Raw genomic sequence first — 9,285 nt, 5'->3', positions numbered from 1 at the left:
TGTGTGTGTCCCAATGAAAAAAAAAATTGCCACTTTGGGATAATGTCCCAGAGTATCTTTTCAAAACATCTCACATCTTTCACGTCTTACCTGAATGCGCTGGACACCATGACGAGTTAACACTGCTGTGCGTTCATAGCTGTATGTGAAAGTGGGAGAAGTGCTGCTTGCCACATGTCCAAAACAGCTTTTCAAACGGAACTTTGTCACTGGCACCAGTTTGTCTACTGCCAGTAACGTGGATAGAAAGCACTGTCACAGTTCTCGCAGTACCTACGTTACCTGAAGGGACCTTGACTGAGGAGTCTTTTGCCTTGTTTGTTTGGCTGTCACTCATGACTCCCCACCCCTCTCAGTTGAAGCCACGCAAAATTAGTTTTGGCACTAATTTTGTGTAGGGGAAAATGTCAAAAGACTGAGCTAGCTTCTTCTTAGCTTAGGTGACCAGACGTCCGGTTTGTCCGGGATTGTCCCAGGATCAAGCTGGGTCAGAGGTGGAAAGTAAGGAATTACAATTACTGACATTACTGTAATTTAGTAGATTTTTTTGCGTACTTTTTAAAATCTGTAATTTTACTTTTAGTAAAGTATGTTTTGTTTAAAGTATTGTACTTCGCTACATTTTCAATCACATCCGTTACTGAGTAAAAAAAAAAGTGCAAGGAAAAACTTGCGACCACTTTGGCTTCAAGTGCAAGAGATCAACAGCTTTATCATGCATCATGTGTAAGCTGTGAAAAAACGCTGTATTAAGTTCCTGCTAATGCAAACTGAACATTTCCTGCTGCTGCAGCTTCACATTAAAAGCATTTAACTGGCGAAACACAAGTTGATTTTTATTTTGAAGTAGTCACAGAAACTGCAATCTGTTTGTAAGTGACATCAGCGCTGACCGCTGTCGTGTAGACGACAAGACAACCGTCATTTTCAACAGTTTTCTGACAGCGTACCAGTTTGAAATATTGCAGTGAGTAGGCTAATGCAACAGTCAGGAGCAGCAGACACAGTGAGCTGTTAGATAAGGAGCGACAGGCTGCACATTCTGAGCCAGGTAACCAACCCCTTTCAGTTTCGCTGTTCGCAGACTCACGTTGTGTGCAGCATAAAGTCAGATAAGGGTGACCAGATGAGAATGGGTGAAATTCGGGACGGGGTGGGGGTCAATGAACATTAACACGTGAAAATCAAAACACAACTAAAATTAATCATTTTTGTTCATGAAGTCAGTCATTAGGAAAAACACAACTGTGGACATGTCATGATGTTTTACCTATTTTTTATTTTTATTTTATTCATTCATCAGTGCGGTCTGTCACATCTGTCTATGCAACGCCCGTGTCAGGTCTCTCCGCCGTGGCTGCCTGAAGCTACACGTTCCCTGTCCTCGCCACTGTAACTTCCCCTTACCACAATAAAACAAAGTGTTAATTTGTGGCTTTAACAACGCTGTTGACCAGAGCTGCCAACTCTCAAGCACTGAGCGTAAGACTCACGCAATTTACACTTTTCACACGCCCTCATGCCATACATCAATTTTTCTCACGCATTGGAAAAACTAATGTAGCCTACACAGTAAAAACTGTGTTTTACTGGACACAGTAAAAAACTGTGTTTTACTGTGTATAACTGATAGCGTTAACTCGGCGCGATTACACTCCACCCAACTGAGGCGACACCGGCAGGCGCTGTGACAGGAATCAAGCGAACCCGCTCTCGCGCGGTGAGTGGCAGACCGCTTGTGATCGGGTAGTAGCTGGTACGGTTTTGCAATATAAAAATGTATAATCTGAAGCACAGCCTTGCTCTGTTGGAAATGTGAGCATCACAGAGCTGCTGAAGTTAACGTGTGGATTTGTGGTGAAGTGTTTTCAATTAGTTTCGTTTCGCACATGTATCTAACATACAGTCCCAAACTGGTTCTGGGTCTGTCTGTCTGGGATATCATATCAGCAGAGCAAGGAGTGAACAGCAGATTATAGGGCGGGAAGATTTTGAAAAATATTGTGATTAAATGATGACGTTGTTCTCTTAAAAAATCTTTCTGGAGATGTCAGATTACACAATTATGCGGACAGATGCAAAACGTTTTGAACATTCAGTCCAGAAAATTAATTAGTTTATCCTTGAGTTGAAAAGGTGCCACATTTAAAGAGGAATTTTCCCAAACAAAGACACAAAGAGGAGGGAAGACTAAATCATGAAAGAAAAATAAATCCAGAATGCTTGAAAGCCATACACCTACTGAATTATATTCTGGTATATTTTAGATTTTAATTTGTCACCTGCTGCCTGAATTTTGTGTTTCCGTTGACATAGCCTAAAAACATTTCCGCCATAAATTGATGCAGAAAAGGCAACTATTGGTGCAGAAAATTTCACCATAATGCTGGAAATTAAGTGGTTAATGCTAAAAAAATTTGCTAGGGGAGGCCCCCACACCCCCTGCCTAATTAATTGCCTCGTCCATTGCTAAAGGAAACCCTATGCTCTTACTTATTATGAACTTTAGAATTCCATACATTTTCTAGAAATACAGTCTCTGGTTCGACACATAGATTCTATGGGGGAAGACTCCCCAAGGTTAGGTTTGGTCAAAATTCATTTTTGGTCAGGTTGGTAAGTATCTTAAACACACTGATCTTACCATGATTATTGACTTGGCTTTTCATCTACACATACATGTGGCTGTTAAACTTTTAAAACAAAATTCCTGAGGATTAAAGAGTGATGACCCCGAAGGCCTAAAATAAACCAACCTCCAATACCGAATCTCACTCCAAACTAAATTGAAAAGTTGGCAGCTCTGCTGTTGACACAATGTAGGCTACAGATAACCTGCAACCCCTATTGGAGCCTGAGAACTACACAACAACGATCAGTATTTAATGATTAATTAGGCTATAATCAAAACTCATGTTAAGTCTAATTTTCGGGACAACCCGGACAGGAGTCGGGACAACTGCTTGTAATTTGAATTTTTCGGTAGTCAGATCATGACTGCTCACAGAATTATGGAAAATACCAGTAACTGCTCGACAGTAGTTTGTTTAGCTGCCCCAGACGTCTGTGCCCTGTGGTATTAAAAGGCATCTGCTGTTACCACTAGTAACTACAGGTGTCTGATGCACAATAACGGGCAGCTGCATAATAGAATCAAAACCGGTTAATTATTGCCAATCAGAGTTACATTTACAATTACAGATTTTAACCATCACTCCTCAGTTAACTCCTTGGCTGCGGTCTGAGAGTATTTTGTAGTTAAGTAGGCCTATGTAATTGCCTTTGTAGATTTATCATTATCGATTTAGGCCTAGCATGTTTTTAAGGAGTCTGTTCACACTGATATAAGAAAATAAAAATGTTCATTTTGCAAAAGTTGAAAATATTAAACAGTAATGGCAATTAGACTAATGTCTGCTTAGAAAGATTTGTGCCCTTACCAAACTATGAAACTTAAAAATAAGTTTCATACTTTGGTAAGATGCTTTGCTCCTAATAGCCAAAGAGACATCGCTGCATGACATTAGCAACTTGCTGGTAACTATTATACTTATACACTTATATACATTTATGATGTCCCATTAAAATTACCACCTGAAGTAAAAGTAAAAGTTCATCAAAGTAATTGTACTTTTACTTAAGTAGAATATTTTTGTACTCTTTCCACCTCTGAGCTGGGTGTCCTGAGTCCCCACAAATATCCATAATACACTAAAATGTCCCACAATTAAAATAATAATAATAACAATATTACACTTGTTTTCAGCACTTAGATAGATGTTTATCATGTTCTGTCCCACTCATTATTACCTAATCCATAAAAAACATAAACAATGCAATGTGTCGTTGTTGTTGTCTCTTGCTAGCCTATGAATCATGGGCAAGCGTCATAGCTTGTGGGTCTTTCTAACAGAACCTGTCAGTATGTTGATGGTTAGCTGTCATGCAGATGAGAAAGTCTGTCTTTGCTAAAGAGCTCCAGGAGGCTAATTCCTTCTTAAAGTACCCACCAACAAAAATTATGTTTTTATTGCGTCCATGGTATTGAAAGGTGTACTGCATGCATGATGGCATACATGTGCAAGTGCATGGATGTGCAGTACACTTAAGGGTCACTGTTTGGGAGTTTGAAAATACGGTCACCCTATTCTTTGCTGAAGAGCCATAGTTGGTGGTGTGTATGACATAGCACCTAAAGCTTTACACACTTGTCGTGGGCGATCACTCAACCCTGTCACTCAGGTTACATTGTTCAAGAACCGGCGTTTGGGGGCGCAGAGTGAGAATAAAAGAGGTGCCATTCTCTCTACAAGTCAGTGTACCGTCAAAATGATGTTAAAGCTTTTCAGTTAAAATAGTTGCATAATGTTCCTTTGACTCAGTAATTTCAAATGAATTGTAAGCACTTGTATTTCATACCTTTTGACAGAGGCTCTTTTATGATACTTTCAGTACGTTTGGTTCAAATGTAGATGATAAGACATTTCATTTTACTCAACAATCAGTAATAACTTACAAAACATGAAAAATGTCATCACACCAAGGGCACTTAGTATTCCTGGCAATTTATTTAAGGTATTATTATCCCTCAAACTCTGATAGAAATCGAGCCACAGGGGTTGCGTTCTTTTATACTACATTACTAATATTGTCATATAGTCTTACTGTATACTTAACAGTTTATCTTATATTGAATATGATTATTTATATAACGTTTATTTTTGCTCTCCTATAAAAGGAAATAAATGTCATAGGCCTAGGGGTAGGCATCTGGTTGAGTAGATTAGTCATCATATTTTAACACCTCACTATAAAAGTCAGCGGATGCGTTTTTCAGACCCCCCCGCCCCCCCACGCTGTTTTCCTAATTGGGAACAGCATGTAGCTGCTAGCTCAACAGCACTTGCGTGTGTTGTATTCTAAGCAGCATCTAAGTTAATACTAACATACTACCACAGACTCCCCTGTCATTCTCTAGTTCATTTCAGTACTTGACTCCCTTCTTTTTGCTGCAGGCGTCTGCTAATAGGGACCTTGCCCGAGGTGCTTCACCTCAAGCCTGGTGTATTGCTGTACCAACACTGGGCCATGATATGCACAACAAAACGGAACTTTCTCATTAGTTCTGCTGTACTCTTACAGGAATATCTAGCTGTCTGTCAGATATTCGATATTACTTGTGTCTTCTCATATTGAAAACAAACAGGTTGTTATTGCTGAGAGATGAGATGATTTAGTATGTTCTCTAGGCCATGCGGAGGACATTATCAGCCGCAGCATGCTGGGCCTACATCTCTTCCAACAGTCTGACCCAGTTACCAAATCATTCTGAGACACAACCACACGCACACACAGACAGAGCTACTCTTGTGGGTATTGCAGGGGATAAGTAAAGTGTAATTTCCTCAGCAGAGTCACTTGGTTCAGTGTAAGGCTGGATAGCGACAGTTCAAGGAGATTGACGGAAAGGAGAAAACATTGGCTCTGAGGACCACATTCAATGTGTTTTCTCAGTGTGTGTTAGTGTAATTCAAATGCTGGCTGACTCTGACTCTTCCCTCAGTGGCAGAGCTGTGATCTAGCTCACATAGCTCAGTGTTGGGTATTGGGTATATAGTATGTGTGTAGTACTCTTTACTGGCCTGTGCTAATGGTCAACTCTAATAATAAAAAAAAAGCAATTGTGTTATGAAGCAGCCACTGGCTATATTTCTTCCTCTAAACTTTTGGCCTGCAGAAGATAAGTGCACCGTATGCAACACTGACAGGGGGGGAAAGGAGTGTGTAGTTATCACATACATCATCATTATCACACACATTGAATATGTTTCTGTTGTGCACCATAGGTAACTAAAATAGCAAAACGTTTTTGTATAGTGTGTGGGTGGTGGAAGTGCAAACATTTCTCAAAGATGGTCTAAAGGATATATTGTTGGAGCAATCTGCCCACATGCTGTCAGACATGAGCCTGTAGTGTGTAATGGGAATAAATGGCCTGTTTATAGGTTTGTCTGTATGCATACAGAGGGTCCATACCCTAGAGGCGAAGGTCCGCCTGAAACATACATTGACGGTGAGTGTCTGGAAGATGGGGAGGAAGGCTGACAGCAGATTTGTAGCCCGAGGTGTGAAAACCTGCATCCAGCTGTATTTAATTTTCAGTGTTTCCCATTCATCTCACAGATGCCGTAAAACCTGCATTACTTTGCACTGGATGTTGTTTTATTCACCCAGACTGTATTGTCTTGTTCAGAGGACAGAGAGTGTATTGTAAAAGTGTTAAATATAGGGCTCCGTGCCATGGATGGAGCAGGTTCTGGATGTGTTCAGCTGAAGTGAATGGCTGAGGCAGAGGCCTGCAGCAGGGGCATCCTTGGCCAGGGCTTATGTCACGGCTATGGCAGTGATTGCCATGCCACACAGCCTGGGGATATAGTATAGCAGTGGCTCTCACTCCTGTCTCCTCCCCTGTCCTCCATGTTGTGAGACACACTACTGCCCTGGAGCTGGGAGCCATGGCACGTAGCCTAGCTGGCCTACCTGTGTCTGCCCTTATCCCATCAGCCAGCTGTGGCAGCTCTGCGTGTGAAGAGACAAAAGTGTGTGTGGGGGGGGGGGTTTGTGTCTCGAGCAAGCTAAAAATCATCAACTATGGCAAAGCATTTAGCTGTATCAAGGATTGCACTTCTGTTTTTTGGTAAATCCAATAGGAATTCATTTTGAGAGTTCTTCAACCAAACCATAATATTGCCAACAACAGAGTCTGAGGAATCCATGATGACTGTTCAAACTGCCGTTTTGCTATTCAAAAGAAATTTCTTCAAGTGTGAGACAGGCAGGCCAGTCCATTTCACTAAAGACATCTTATCTGTTAGCTAACTGATTTGCAAGAGAAAGCACTCCCCTTCCCACTATGATACTGACTGGGAGGCTGCTTGGATATGCCAATATTTTTCTTAATTTTCAAAGGGAAGCAATACACATCTGATGGCCCTGTTATCTTTGCTATTGATTGCCTTTTATTGCTGTAATGTGGGTATGCTGAGCTTACACAGTACAGTAGTACTTTTCTCTGGTATAGTCCCACTTTGTATTCGTACAGTCACATGTTTTTACACCTGGGTGTTGCCTTGTATGACCACAATACATTACAGTATAGGCCAGTGGTCGGCAATAGGTGGCCTGCGGGCCAGAACCGGCCCGCCAGCAATAATATCTGGCCCGCAGCCAGATTGCTTTGATAGCAGAAAAATAAAAAATAAATAAATTGATTGCGGCTGGTGCTGAAATAGATATCAATCTTGACAAATACAGTTACTCACATAATCACTTCCTCTTAAGTGACTGTGGCTGCAAAATAAAAGCGCAAGAACATTTATTACAGCAATGCTTTATGTTGAAAGCTTTTACTTTGAAGAGTAGGACATTCAAAAAAGTCTCTGGCTTGCTTGACACACCTCTGGGAAGAATGTAGAAAGTTGCGTGGTGCTGCCGAGAGCCCCCAGTTGCAGTAGTGCATGGATCATGGCTTGAAAAAAAATTTGTCCCAATGCCAGACTTATTTGCCGACCCCTGGTATAAGCCTTGCAGTAGCTGCACTGGAGTTGTTAAAGTAGTGAAAGGATAAGGTTGGTATTATTATATATTTTATATATTTTTTTAACAAATCTCCTGAAAAGACAAACATTAATAAATACAATGAGTTAGTCTGATACTTTCTGACTTGCCCAGCCTTTTTGTGGCTCTCAGACCCAACACATGCTGAGTATGTATATCTCTTTTAAAAAGTCACAAATATGTGGTTTAAAAGTTAACTCATTTCTTAAAATTGCCAGGCACTGTAGTTTTTAGCAAATGTTTTTCAAACAGGAGTAAGTAGTACATTTGCTGAGAACTATTTAAGCTGTGGATTTGGTGCTCTAATGAGTAGTTAAAGCAGAAGGTCAGTGTATGTGGGATAGACTAAATAAACTACTGGGTTTATAGTCATGGTAATGAAGGCACATGTCATAGAGTGCATGGTTGAGATTGTTGATATGTTTTTAACAATGGAGATTTATGGCACAGAGGAATAAGCTGAACAGTATCCGGAATTTGCACAGATAGTACTTGTTAATACGATCAATTAATAAGTTTTTTTTTTTTTTTTAAGGGCTTTTTTGACTTAAAAAAAAACAGAATAAAGAATATCGCCAGACTTTAGTCATACACTTCCCTTACCTAGATTATATAAGATCTGAGCAAATGAATGTCCAGTATTGTCAAATTCTAGGTAAATATCCTGGTGAATTACTATTTGAAGGTCTTTAGTTGTACTAATGTGACATTGTGGGAAAAACTCTCCTGTATTTTTTTATGTCTTCTGTATAGACTCTAACACAGCAGAAATGTTATAAAATAATGTCACAACTTCATTATATAATACTTTATTATCCTGGAAGCAAAATTAAAAACTGTCTCCTGACACATGCAAGGGTACGTAGTGGTGAGAGAGCAGAGGGAGGTTTCCTTTAAAAAGAGAGTTTAGGCTTTTATTTAACTAAACTGGCTAGATTTATGCATTTTGAATAATGAACATCAGCTTGCATTACCTCGGCTCAGAATTCCACATGCACACATTTGAAATAACACACTGACACAGAAGTGCACTAGCTGGCGCACACACACAGAGACACACATATACACATAAGCATGGCGTCAGACATTAACGTAGAGCTAATGCTAATTTTGAGAGTGCTTTATCGTCGTTTGATAAAATGTGTTCTTACAAAAGCACTAAGAATGAGTGTAGTTTATTTATAGTAAATAGTGGGGGGGACGAAGGTTGAGTTGTTTGAAATTACGTGATCAAAAGGGAAATAATATTAACTGATACAGAGTATGAAAATTAAAAGATAAAAGATAGTTTCTGTCCATTAAATGTTTCTCAGGGAAGAAACATTAATGAAATCCAATTTACTAAGTTTCAGAATCAGAATCAGAAGGAGCTTTATTGCCAAGTAGTGTTTTACACATACGAAGAATTTGCTGTGGTGATAAGGTGCTACACGTAGACAAACATACAGTCAACATAAATAAATGTGGAAATATATAAATGTTGTGCATCAGTGTTTAAGAGTGGACCATACTCTAGTGGACCATATAAAGTGTAATGTTTCTTCTTCACATTTCATTTTTTGTCTTTTGTAGACTGTTTATGTATGTTTGCGTTCCATTACTTACACAGAAACACAGCTTTTACCAGACACATGCTTCATTTTTTTTCCTAGCTGCACAATCTGGCCA

The 9,285-nt window shown here is 39.8% G+C and overlaps 1 protein-coding gene across 1 annotated transcript in view; it reads left to right on the top strand.

The window, feature by feature from the left end:
- Nucleotides 1-939: 939 nt before the first annotated feature.
- The window catches only part of LOC123958169 (teneurin-2), a 186,250-nt gene continuing 177,904 nt past the window's right edge, over nt 940-9,285 (top strand). Inside the window, exon 1 of the mRNA XM_046031429.1 lies at nt 940-1,051. The gene's annotated coding sequence lies outside the window, so the exon portion shown is untranslated. The remainder of the gene's footprint in view (nt 1,052-9,285) is intronic.

This window comes from Micropterus dolomieu, linkage group LG19 (assembly GCF_021292245.1).
Source record: "Micropterus dolomieu isolate WLL.071019.BEF.003 ecotype Adirondacks linkage group LG19, ASM2129224v1, whole genome shotgun sequence".
Lineage (NCBI taxonomy): Eukaryota > Metazoa > Chordata > Actinopteri > Centrarchiformes > Centrarchidae > Micropterus > Micropterus dolomieu.
This window is presented reverse-complemented; position numbering and strand designations above follow the sequence as displayed.